This window comes from Notamacropus eugenii, chromosome 4 (assembly GCF_028372415.1).
Source record: "Notamacropus eugenii isolate mMacEug1 chromosome 4, mMacEug1.pri_v2, whole genome shotgun sequence".
Lineage (NCBI taxonomy): Eukaryota > Metazoa > Chordata > Mammalia > Diprotodontia > Macropodidae > Notamacropus > Notamacropus eugenii.
This window is the reverse complement of record NC_092875.1, coordinates 346,800,670-346,814,016: the sequence shown is the minus strand read 5'-3', so window position 1 is coordinate 346,814,016 and position 13,347 is coordinate 346,800,670. Positions and strand designations below refer to the sequence as shown.

Genomic DNA, 13,347 nt, shown 5'->3' with positions numbered 1-13,347 from the left:
TGCTGTTACACCTCCTCAATCTATTCTCCATTTAGCTGTCAAAATGATATTCCTAAAGCACAAAGGCAAAAATGAAAGAGTTTCTGCTTTCAAAGAGCTTACATTCTTATAGGGAGTAGAAATATGTACATATCTAAGACTAATCCAATAAACATATGGTTGCATCTGTACTCTGCGTGCCTCACTCTGACCCTCACTGCTCCATGCAACTTACCATAGAGACTTTGGAGGATCTTCCCTGTCATAGAGACTGGCTGGGCTAAGGTGTACGTAGTCAGTACAGGAGAACTCAGGTACTTTCCTGTTTTGGTGTCCTTGGAGAGAATTTCTACTCAGCAACAACTCAGTTCTTGAGGAAGGAAAAGGTAGAGTCCAGTTCCATTACTCCTGCTCAGCTAGGCACCAGGACCAGGGTTGTTTAAATTAGTTGTGGCAGTATCCAATTTACAGGTTTTTTTTCCCCTCCTTTTTCCTAAGACAGCAGTTCTGGGGAAAGTTCTATTTGGGGTTTAAATCTCAACCTCTTTTCCTCTGTTCCCCTAGGACTGGCTGGGAAGAAAGAAAAATTCAACTTTAGCTGCAATTGTTTTAAGGAACAAGGACATCTTGTTTGGTTTAATATTTTGCTGCATTATCTATTTTATTTGACATCATTAATAAAGTACAATGGTGTGTGAATTATGTGGGACAAGTAATAATTTCAACATAGTTTCATTTTTTGACAGCGGTGAGCATGAATGTAATTTTTATTTTCACCAGACTAACTCAAAATGTTTAACCTTTTTCAGATGAGACTGGATTGAGCTGGTTTCTTTACCTTTAGTTAGTTTTCTGAAAATGAAGCAGTGGATTTCATGTCATATACCTTCATTGTTCCATTTGTTATGTTTATAATTCTGTAGTTTTTAAAAATGCATCCGAGGAAATATGCAGAAGTTATAACTCTTAAAATGCACACTTCAATGACTTCGAGACATTACAATGAATGGCTGTTAATATGGGGAAGTCACACATTTCAAGGGCCATTAAAGTCTGAAATAAGACAGTATCAACTTTTAAAAAAGTACAACAGAAAGCATAATTGAAAACAAACAAAAAAAACCCAGTCCTCCCAAAAAAACCCATCACAACTATTGTTCCAAACAGTCTAGTTAATCCTCAGAAATCAAGTAAAGATTTTAAGAGGGACAAGGCAGTTGAAGAAGTTGTTATTGATTCCTCTATAATATGGCTTCTTGGAGTGAAAGCATAGCAAGGAGAAAAGGGGGAAAATTCTGCTAAGTGTTGCTAAGAACAAGCAAAATGTTTGTCCTTTGTAAAAGAATGCAATGACTGGAGTACTAAAAAATGGAAAGAAGATAATATTTACTGATAAAACATGTTTTTACTCTGAGCTATATTAACACTGTTATCAGAAGAGGACCAAATAAGCTTGTAAGATTTAGGATCTTCATCAGACTATAAAACATGCATCTCCAAAATGTTTTGGGGACATTTTATTTCCATTATGGATGAAAGTTTTGTTTCCATTTAGGAAGTTATCAACTCTGATAAACATGCTGATATACTGAGAAGCAGAATTGTTTTGGAATTACAGAAATTCTCAAATTGAAATATTGTATCACAATATGAGTTTGTACCATGCCACAAATCACAAAAAATTAAGAAATTTATCTGAGAGATGGAAAATGCACACGCTTCAGTGGTCTAGGACCTTGTCTGATTTAAAATCCATTCAAAATCTATGAACTGGAATAAAGGAGAAACTTTAGAAATATGTACAGTTTATCAAAGGTACACTTAAAAGTCAATAGGATAAAAGTGTGTTTTCATAAAGAAGAATTTTTAAAAATGTGCCAAAATCTTGTGAATTCAATGTCAAATCAAGTTTTAAAAAATGATCACTTCAAAAGGAGGATGTACAGCAAATTAAAAGTTTTTAAAAGGTTGTAGCATTTACTTGGCTAAGTTAAAATATTTAATGACTTCACTCTATCTATCCCAGGAATTCGCATGGCCATTAAGAGTGATTTTGTTCAGGGGAGTATGAGATTAAGAGGGAAAGCTAAACTATGGGAGAAAAATGGGAGTTCAAGTCAAATAGAAAGTTTTGCATTTTTGATAATTTCTAAATCCATTTCAGAGCATACTCACTAGATGTTGTGTAACTTCTAGAGAATTAACAGAATAAGCCCATAAACATTGTCAGGGATGGTATAGTGATCCCTAAGTACACATTTTGGCTCTATGTTTAGTCTGACATCAGATGATTCCTTTCCTTTACATTCATACTTGGCTTCATAATTAAGTCTATGGATTACTGTAATGATTGATTCTTGGAGTTTATTATAAGTATACATGCGAAATGTTTAAAGTTTCTTTTGTTAAGTTGTAGCAAGAGGGATTCTTGAGAATGAAAATATGGCTACAATAATTAAACTTGAAAGTATATGATCGAAAGTATTCCTTCAATACTGTAGTCAACAAATATTATGTGTTTACTATGTATAACACATTATATTATGAGCTGAGGATTCAAAGAAAAATGAAACTTAATGAAGAGTCTTCTTTAAAGAAGAGAGGAGAATGAATACAGTACATTAAAAACATAAATGGGCAATTAAAGAAGGCTTCATTGAGGAAAGGTAGCTTTGAAGGAGGAATTCAGAAGCAGAGGAGAGAGAGGAAGAAGTGAATTTCAGGGACCAGAGACTTGAATAAAAATAAAGAAGAAAATAGTTTATATATTCTTTGTTTTCTTTATGGATATCAATTCATATCATCTTTATTGAGCAGTTTAAAATCTACTTGATAAATCAAGTAGCAGTTACAGAAAGATTGCAAGAAGTAATCAATCTGTTCATTTGCAATCAATAAGAAAATAGACTAGTCTTTTGAAAAGAGTGAATGATTCCCCAATTGATAAATGGTCAAAGGATATGAACAGGCATTTTTCAGAGGAAGAAATTAAAAATATCTATAATCATATGAAAAAATACTCTAAATCACTATTGATTTAGAGAGAGGCAAATCAAAACAACTCTGAGATACCACATCACACCTATCAGATTGGCTAACATGACAAAACAGGAAGATGATAAATGTGGAAGATGTGGGAGAGTTGAAACACTAATTCATTGTTGGTGGAGCTGTGAGCTTATCCAACCATTCTGGAGAGCAATTTGGAACTATGCTCAAAGGGCTACAAAAATGTGCATACCTTTTGACCCAGTAATACCACTTCTAGGACTATATCCCCAAGAGATCATAAAAATGGGAAAGGGTCCCACAAATACAAAAATTTTTATAGTAGCTCTCTTTATGGTGGCCAAAACCTGGAAATCAAGGGTATGCCCATCAGTTGGGGAATGGCTGAAGAAACTGTGGTATATGAATGTAATAGAATACTATTGTGCTATAAGAAATGATGAACAGGAAGACTTCAGAGAGGCTTGGAAGGACTTATATGAACTGATGCTGAGTGAAAGGAGCAGAACCTGGAGGACTTTGTATACAGCAACAACCACAGTGTGTAAGGATTTTTTCTGGTAGACTTATAACTTCACTGTAATACAAGGACTTAAAAAATTCCCAAAGATCAGTGGTCTTTTAAGGCACAATGTCTTCCACATCCGGATAAAGGACTATGGAATTCAGTCGCAGAATGCAGCAGATCATTTTCTTTTGTATTATGTTTTGGTTTGTTATATGATTTCTCCTATTCATTTTAATTCTTCTGTGCAACATGACTATGGTGAAAATGGATTTAGTAGGAATGTATGTGTAGAACTTACATAAAATTGTATGCCATCTAGGGGAGGGAGGGAGAAGGTAGGGGGAAAGGAGGGGAAGGAAAGGAAAAAAAAAAATCTAAGTTATGTGGTAGTGATTGTAGACACTGAAAATAAATAAAATTATAAAAAAATAAAAAAGAGAAAAGAGTAAATGAAGTGAACACTAATAATATATATAGTTATACATATTATTTATATATATATATATATATATATATATATATATATATATATATATATATATATATATATATATATATATATATATATATATATGGAGAGAGAGAGAGGAACATTTTGCCTTATATAAAACTTCTGTTTGATTATTCATTTAGTTGAATGTAAAACAAAAACTGTTAGAGAATGTCAGTTATAATTTTACTTTACATTAAGATTCAATTTAGTCTTAAAATAGTTATTGACATGTTTATTCAGAAAGAGTAACACTTTTATGCTGGAAAATAATAAAAGCTGCTGATTCTACATCTTTTATATCACTTCTCCATAAAGGAGGCCTAGTGGTTAAAACAAAGGAAAAAAGATAAGCAAAATGAAGCCCATGGAATGGAACACATTTTGTTCCTGTCTCTAAAAGGAGTTCTTTTAGTTTAATTTACATTTGCTTTTTGGTAATTTTAAATTGTTCTATTTCCATTAATTATTTATAAAGAAAACATTATAATTTTGATGATAATTCATGAGTTTTCTTTAAGATATCTACTTGTTCTTTGACATTTGAATATTGTGGTTAAAATGATAAACTAGAAATTTATAGAACAAAGAAAGCTGCTTTGCAATGCATGAGAAATTGACTCCAGCTATGGTCATATCTGAAAAGGGATCTGTCATTTTGCTAAAACTCTTATATGCCTCACTGATTCATTCAGAGGTAGAGTTCACACCTATTTCTCCCCCTGTCTTGCTATGGTCTTTATTTCAACAATCAATGTACTATGTCCTATGTATCTGTCACCATCTAAATCTAATATTAATAAATCATTATGTATGTAAAAGTCAACATTCTCTTTTCTGGTCATCTAATTAAACATACACCTGTTGTTTTGAAGTGCTTGGAAGAAACACTATTTCCCTTTAAAATTTTTTTCCTAAATGAAAATGTATTCTTGGCATTGATGAAAATTAATTATGGAACTTTAAGATTTGTCTGGTAACTAACATCAGAAAATTTATTGCTAAATCACTTAACAACATAATAGGTAATTCTCTAAGTTAAATATATTTCTCCTCTGTATAGTTATATGAATTCATAAATAAAGAAAAGATATGCATGGTGTCCTCATGATATCCTAATGCTAGTGATGAATCCTGAGTTTTTTCCACATCTCCAGTATTGGAATTTAGGATTAGGATGAATATGTATGTTAAAAACAATAGGCAAACACATCAAGATTTTACCTTCATCTCTGTTTTCCATTTTGTCAGGTTAATACCTATGATTCTGATGTATGCTCAATCTATAACTATATAATAAATGTTTGCCATGGTAAATATGATAGATGATAAGTATAAAAATAAATACAACAAAATAAATAAAATATCCATCTGGGAGTGTCATAAACATAATAAAACTAATTTGAAGTTTTAAAATTTGAAAATTGATTGTAATAAGATAAATGTTATTTTTTAGTAGTAATTTTAAACTGAAATGACCTGAATTTTTTTCTTTTTAAGGGATAATATTTTCAGAACAATTGACATTTCACTTATTTTGCTTGTTACTGTTAACAAAGTCATAATTAGGAATCTTTCCTCTAGCTGAGGAACACAAAGACATGTATCCTCTACAGTGTCTCTCCTGTGTCCCTGGGGAGGTTGGACAGGGCAGAAGGGAAGCAGGTGTACCCTGGGGGTGACAATGGCTATCATGTATACTTATCTTTTTCCTCCCTGACTTCCACCTATGGGCAATCCCACTCCCTCTTCTGCTCCTAGAGCTCCCATTCCTCACACAGGGCTTTGGACTGGCAGAGATCACAGAGATGTCAATACATGTCCCACAACAAGAAGGAAGTATGCCTGACTACATTCCAATCTGGCATTTAGGACAATGCCCACCCTTTCTGCCCCAGTTGCAGATCTTCCTATAGGTCAGAAATATAACAGTTTTATAATTAGATGCTTGGTGGTTCAACTGAAAGAGCATATGTAATTTATTATGTGACATCAGATAGCTAGGTGTTGCAATGGATAGATTGCTGGGCTTGAAGTCTTATCCTTCTGAAGTCCAATCTGGCCTCAAACAGTCACAAGATGTGTGACTCTGGGCAAGTCAATTAACCATTTGCATCCATTTCCTCATCTGTAAAATTAACTGGAGAAAGAAATGGCAAACCACTCCAATATCCTTACCAAGAAGACCCCAAATAGGGACAGAGTCAGATATGACTAAAAATGTTGTGGATGTCATGGGTCTTAGTATTCTTATCTGTAAAATAAAGGGGTTGGACTAAATGTCATTCAAGGTACCTTCTAATTTTAAATCTAAGATTCTACAATCCTGTTTAGATGCATCTGTCATAGCATTGGTGAAGATCATCCTTCTACTAGTACGGATCCCAGGGTTCATACATTTAGAGTAGGATTCGACCTCAGATATCATATAATCCAACCTCCTCATTTCAGAGATGAGAAAATCTTAACCCCTCCAAAACATCATTCTGGGCAGTTCTTGTACCTGTCTTTATGCAGATCTTCCATAGCAGACCCATCTAATACATTGGAGGAATTCTCTTAATCCTTTAAACTTCCCAGGATTATCAATGTTTTTTCACCCAGGCATTGAATCTACATCTTGTTGAAATCTAGAAACAGTACTATCACATTTCAATGATCCTATCTTTGATGATTATACATTTAGCCTCTCCCAGCTTGCCATTTTGGTGAATTTAAACTTAATTTAACACAGAGTGCCCTGTAACAGTCATATTGAGTATTTAAAAGATCTAGGAACATAAACTCCCATTTGTACAATGAATATGTAAAATCCACGAATGCAAATGAAGTCCTACTATAGAGGACAGAGAATCCAGCTGGGAAGGAAAGCTTCTGCTTCGAGGGAATAGGATCCCGTATTGGAAAGAAGCCTGGACTGGGCTTCACCTGTAGCATGCTCACACGTGTGAGAAGGGGTTGCTTATGTAAAACACCCGTGGTCCTTAGTAATAGTGATATCCGTGTGCTTGTTGTTCAGCCAAATCACTCCAGTATCTTGGACAAGAAGCCTCGAATGGGATTGAGTAACAAGAAAGCATATTTGTGCATGATAAATCTTTTTATTTTTATACATAAAAGCTGGACATATATCCGTAAATTATGCTGGTTTGGGAAATTCTCTTCAGAGCTTCTCCCAGAAGGAGGGCAGTGCAGTGGATCCCTGGCACGACTATCTTAGGCGGTTGTTTGCCAGAGGAGAAAGGTACAACATAGAAGGCAGTCACGTGACCATGGAAGCCGCCATCTTTACTCCTGGAGAGCGTGAGCGTCCCGCCTTCGTTCGCCTCCCTGCGTGTGACGTAGGACGTAACGCATGCTCAGAGCCACTGGAGCCGCGAGCACGACTTTTCGGCGGTTCCTGGACAAGTTGCCGCGGGTACCTCTTGCCTCGGTAGCAGTGACTCCGCGAGGAGGGCGCTGCGGAACCCCTCACTCCCACCACCTGCACCAGGTCAGTGGCATTCTGGCGTTCCAGGCGACGGTAGTCGGGCGCGCGAGCTCTGGACGCATTTCTCCTCCTCTGGGCGCGGAATGGGGGCCGGGGGGAGGGCCCTGCGCTCCGTCACCCCCCCCCCCCCCCCCCGCTTAAAGGGGCCGCGCCGAGGAGAGCTCCTTGGGAGGGACCTTGAGCGAGACCTTCCTTCTCTTGCCCTTCACGCACCAATCCTTAAGTGAGCATTTATTAAGCGCCCGTTGTGTGCCAGCCACAGTTTCCTCGTCTGTATAATGGGTATATTCATGTCGGCTGTTGGGACGCTTTGGATTGAGTTGAGCCGTCCTCAGAATAATTACATATATTTTAACATTCATTTTTAAAAGTTTCGAGTCCCCAATACTCTGCCTCCCCCGGCCTGCCCCCCCCGCATTGAGAAGCGGTGTGTTGCCCGCCGCACACAGAAGTGCCGGTGCCCCCGAGTTCTTGCCGTGTTGAGGGGTAAGGGCCCTGCGCTTCCTGACCAACGTCCCGTGGACTCCGAGCCTGAGGCCAGGCTGGCGTGGTGCGCGCGGGACGGCTTGGGCATCCGGGACCTCCGGTGCCCAGCAGAGAGACCCTCGCTGCTGGAGCCCCGGGCCGGGAGTCCGCAGCACCCGAGTGCAGCTCCCGGCCCAGGCGTCACTAGCCGTGTGACCCGGGCCCGTCACTGAGGCGTTGTTTTCTTTAGGGAGCTCATCTGTAAAGTGGGGATCATAACGGCACCCACCTCCCGGGGTCGGTGTGGGGATTAAATAAGGCGATTCTAAAGCGCTTTAGCCCAGTGCCTGGCATCTAGAAGTGCTGTTCGTAATCGTTCTGTAATAAAATAACAAATCGGAGCGGGAAGGGTCCCCAGAAACTATCTAGGTGCACTCCCCACTTCTCGTTTTACACGTGGGCCAGCTAAGGGCCAGGGATATTCAGGGCTGCACGCCCAGGGTCCAACGGAGAATAAGCAGGAAAGTCCAGTCACCAAGCCTTTAGACTTGTCTGAGGTGAAGGTGAGCCTGGACGCATCTCTTACCTTTTAGCTATGATATTTTCGTCGTGTAAAATATGGATGGTCACATTTACACCCTCCTCCCACGTGGGAGTGTTTGGCAAAGCTTTAAAATGCCATTGATTCATTCATAGAACGTACATTGACACACTTTTTGGCAGCCCTTAGTGTTAGTCTCTGACACATAGATAAGAAACAGATATAAAATAAGTCCCTTGCTCTACATTAATGTGACACGGTTATTGTTATTATTATTTATCCAAAGGTGTACACAGTGGTTTGTGACTGAAAGAAGTTCATAATCTCATATAGCCTAGGGTGTAGCTGCCTTGTTCTGGATTAGGACTCTGTTTGGAAACCAGATCTGATAATGCTCATCCAGGTTCTAAATCTGACCTCTGCATAGACCTGGGCTCATGGAAACTTGGAAATAATAAATTGTTAATGCTGTTGTGCTTTTAGTGTTCAGGTTTAAAATTTGAGGTCATTGATTACATGTAATGGGGTTTCTTACACAGTGTCATAGAAACTGAATTGGAAGGGGACCTTAGGTCATCCAGTGCACCTGGATCTGACAAAGAATCCCCTTTACAACAAAACACAGACTTGGTGAAAGAGAAACCATTACTTCCTGAGAAAGCCTGTTCCACTTTAGGACAAGTCTTCATTGTTTAGCCTGAAGTTACCTTATTGCAACTTCCATGCATTGTTCTTAGCCTTGCTTTCTGGGGCCAAGCAGAAGTCTAATTCATCTTCCAAATGGTCCTTCTGATACTGTAGGAAAGGTTTTCATGCTCCTCTAAATCTTCTCCAGACTAGCCATCACCAGTTCTTTCAGTTCCTCCTCACATGGCATTATCTCAAAACCATTTCATGGTTTCTAGCTTATCTGTATTTTCCCCAAAATGTTTCACTAGGACTCTTTCTCTCTCTGTCTCTCTGTCTTCACACACACACACAGATATAGTTCTGAACCCCCACATAGTTAAATAGGGATAAACATTCCAGGATGACCTTAAAAATGCTAGATGGGCTCAAGAGTCATGGTTCTAATAGCAGTTTGTCTGAAAAAGGTCTGAATATTTTTGTGAACTACGAGTTCAGTTTGAGCCTCCAAAATGAATGTAGTTTTTGCGCTTGATTAAAACAGGCATAGTTCACAGGTGCTAGTATAGCTTTACTCTGCCCTGGTCAGATCACTTCTGGAGGATTGTGTTCAGATTTGGGCAACACAGTTGAAGACGGTGTTTAGCTGGAGAATATTCACAGGTGATTGGTGAAGAGCTTCCAATGTAAGGAATTGCAGATACTCAGGATGGAGAAGAAGTCTAAGGGCAGGGCATGATGGATACTTGTCTTTAGATATTTGAAAGGATATTCTGTGGAAAAGTGATTAGATTCATTCTGTTTGTCCCCAAGAGATCAGAACTAGGAACAATGGGTGAAAGTTGCGAAGAGGAACATTTAGACTTGATGTAAAGAAGGAACATCCTCAAATTAGAACTTTCACAACTTGGAATGGGGTACCTTGGGAGGTAGTGAGGTTCCCATCACTGAAGTGCTTCATGCAGAGACTAGGTGTTCACTTGTTGGATATGTTATAGTGTATTGATTTTCAGCTTGAGGTTGGACTATGAGGCCCCTGAGATGCTCATCTCCCTATTCACAAATGTGTAGCCTAAGATCACATTAGCCTTTTTGGCTTATGTACTTCACTATTGACTCATTTAGCTTGAGGTCTACTAATCCACAGGTATTTTTCATATAAATAACTATCTGACTATATTGATCCTGTATTTGTGAAATTGATTTTTTTTAACCCAAATATGAAAGTTCATTTCATCTTATTAGATTCAGATTATGGAGATCTTTTTGGATCTTAGCTGTTATATGTTAGTTATATCTCTTAGTCCTATGTCATTTAAAATTTGGTAAGCATTACTATAAGCATATTTATATCTTTATCCAAGTCATTGCTGAAAACATTAAACAGTCATCGATCCTCAAGGACCTCTGTTTCTCATTTTATTTCAATAAATGCTAGAATTAATTTCATTAGTTTTATAATCTGAGGCATTGTATATGTGTAGAACTGTTGATAAAGTTAATTTGTTATAGAAGGAATTAGTTTACTGCACTTCACTTATTTAATTTTGTGGCCAAGTAGGTAGTTAAGTGTAATATGAGCAATGAGAAATTTTTGACATGTCCTGCAAGACAGTGTGTGTTATTAAGATTGTTCTGGTTACAGCAAATTCTTTAATTTTGTGCATTTATTCTATCTGAGGAAAGTGGTTTAACAGAGGAACTGAGCAAGAGCTCAGCCTTTCAAGTAGCAATTGACAATCTCATTCTCTCCCAATTTATCCTAAACATCCTAATCAGCCCCACTAGGAAAAAAAATCTAAAAACCACTCAACAGAGCAAAACATTAAAAGAATCTACAGATCTAAAGGGGTGTGTCTGTCTCTTTGTGTATGTGTCTGTCTGAGTATGTGTGTATGTCTGGGTGAATTAGGGTGTTGAGAATATAAGGAAAGTGTTATCTGCCTATTAGTGTGTGATAGATACCTTTTTTTCTGTTAATGTATTTAAAAACATTTTTTTGCTTTTTCACTGTGGAGAGGATGGGTTTTGCCCTTTTCTCTCCTCACTATCATTTCTAATAACATCCCTTTTCTACCAATCAAAGAATGTGAATGTGTCTGGGTTTTATTAACAAGCATGGGGTTTAATAATAGTTGTATATATGTTGACTACCTTTTCTAAGCCTTGAGCCATAACAGCATTGAAAAAAATGGGGGAAAGGTTGTAAGTAGTAACAGATGAAGGAGAAATTTAAAAAAAAAATCTTTTTTCTTCTTCCCCTAGGTTTGGCTAAAACATGGCATCTCTGTTTGTAAAGAAAATGATGCTTATCATCAGCAGTCCTCTTTTCCACATGAGCAGATATTCAGCAAAACCTTCCTCAATCTCTGCATTCCTGTTTGCATCACGACAAAGTACAGTCCCCATAAATGCAGGTCCCATGAAGTATAGCTCAATAATTCATCCATTTCTTTCACGTTACCTATTTCCATCCTTTCATCCTGCTCTTGGGTTCAAAACAAAAGCTGTTCTAAAGAAGCGCTGCAAGGACTGTTATTTTGTGAAAAGGCGTGGACGATGGTTTGTGTATTGTGCAACAAATCCAAGACACAAGCAACGGCAGTTGAAGACTCTTTAATTTCTGAAATGACATTCAATATACTGCCCATCCTTCAGAAAACTTAATTAATTGAAGAAAGCAAAAACTGAAACAAACGAAACCAGTCAAATGTTGGAAATAATACTATTAAATAACAGTATCATAAAAATTGATGATAAAATAGTTTTTATTTCTGTAACTGTCATTTAAGAAATACATTTTAAAAATCTTATCCTCAGTAGGTGGTTGAATGACTGGACCCAAAGAGGATTCATCAATGGGTCTGTGAAACTGGAGGCCCCCAATATGCTTGATTCTGGGCTATATTTAAATCTCTTAGTAATTTGGATAAAGGCATTGTAACAACAGAGGATTCTATCGGGTGTAGGAGCAGTACTACTCAGAAATGATTGTTTAAAAAAAAGTACTATTAACATTTTACAGGATTAAAAGATGCTTAAGAGGCTTGAGAGACTGTCATAGCAAGATGTTTAAAACTGTATTAATTCTAGAACTCAGCTCTATACAAAGGAAATGTATGGATGATATGAGTAATGAAAGGAAATACTCAGATATGGATTGTGCAAATATGAGTTTTGTTCACCAAGAGCATAGTACAGTGAAAAGAACACTGGACTTAGGAGGCCTGGAATCAAGTCCCAACTCCAATTATAGCTTTGCCCTCCGCCTTCCTTTCACCACACAAGTCCCATAATTTCTCTGGTCCCTGGTTTCTTCATCTGTAAAATGAAGTGGCTGAACTTGATGATCTCAGTAGTCCCATGTAGCTTTCATATGCTATACTATTTCCACTGCATGAAATCTTTGAATAGGAGATGAGCTTCATCTTAAAATTCAGTAGTTCTATAAATGCTTTGATCTTTGATGTTGAAGACACTGTGCTAAGTACTAGGGAGTTCAGGAGTGACATTACAAACAAATACATAGATTTAGAAAACATTTATATAACAATTACATTCAAACCTCTGGGGGAGGGGGTGAAGAGACAGACTTCACAAACTGGAGCCATATACCAAACTGGGGAAGGCAAAAAAATAGACCCAAGAGATTTCATAGTTGAGAGATTATTGATGACTTTAAAGAGAATAATCTCAAATTACAAGGGGTTAAGAAGTAGAGTGAGTGTAGAGTCTTCCTAGGAATTTGGAAGTAAAAGGGAAAAACATATAAATTGGTAGCTTGAGGGGAATCACAGGATCATGTTAATATGTTTCTGGACAAGCAAGTGTGTAGGTAGTGATAAGTATTAGTTATTTTTTTGGTGGGGGGAGTAGATAAGGAAAGATTGAGGGGACAAAATACTGGAGGAGACAAGGGATGCGATCAAGGGAACAATTAAAAGGGATTGACTGACAGAACAGCCACTTTTTTTCTAACACAATAAAGGAGAGGATGGGTGAACAAGGGGTTTTAATGTATGAAGCAGGGAAATCAGAAATAAGGCCATCTATTGATGGTGGGAGTAGGGAAGAATTGGGGGTTTGAGGAAAGAAGAGATTTGGAGCAGATATTGAGGGGATTTGGATAGAGACTTTCAAGGAAATTTGTTTTTCCATATAGCACTAAAGGCATCCTTGGGATTGGATACAAAGTTGTAGCAGACCCACTTTGATTGGTGCTGTAACTTCATCCAGTA

General features: G+C 37.6%; 1 long non-coding RNA gene across 1 annotated transcript; it reads left to right on the top strand.

Moving 5' to 3' along the window:
- The first annotated feature begins 7,216 nt into the window (after window positions 1-7,216).
- On the top strand, window positions 7,217-11,859 carry LOC140501567 (uncharacterized). Its single transcript, XR_011966239.1, has 2 exons — window positions 7,217-7,479; window positions 11,375-11,859. It is a non-coding gene; the product is annotated as an uncharacterized lncRNA (long non-coding RNA).
- Window positions 11,860-13,347: the final 1,488 nt, after the last annotated feature.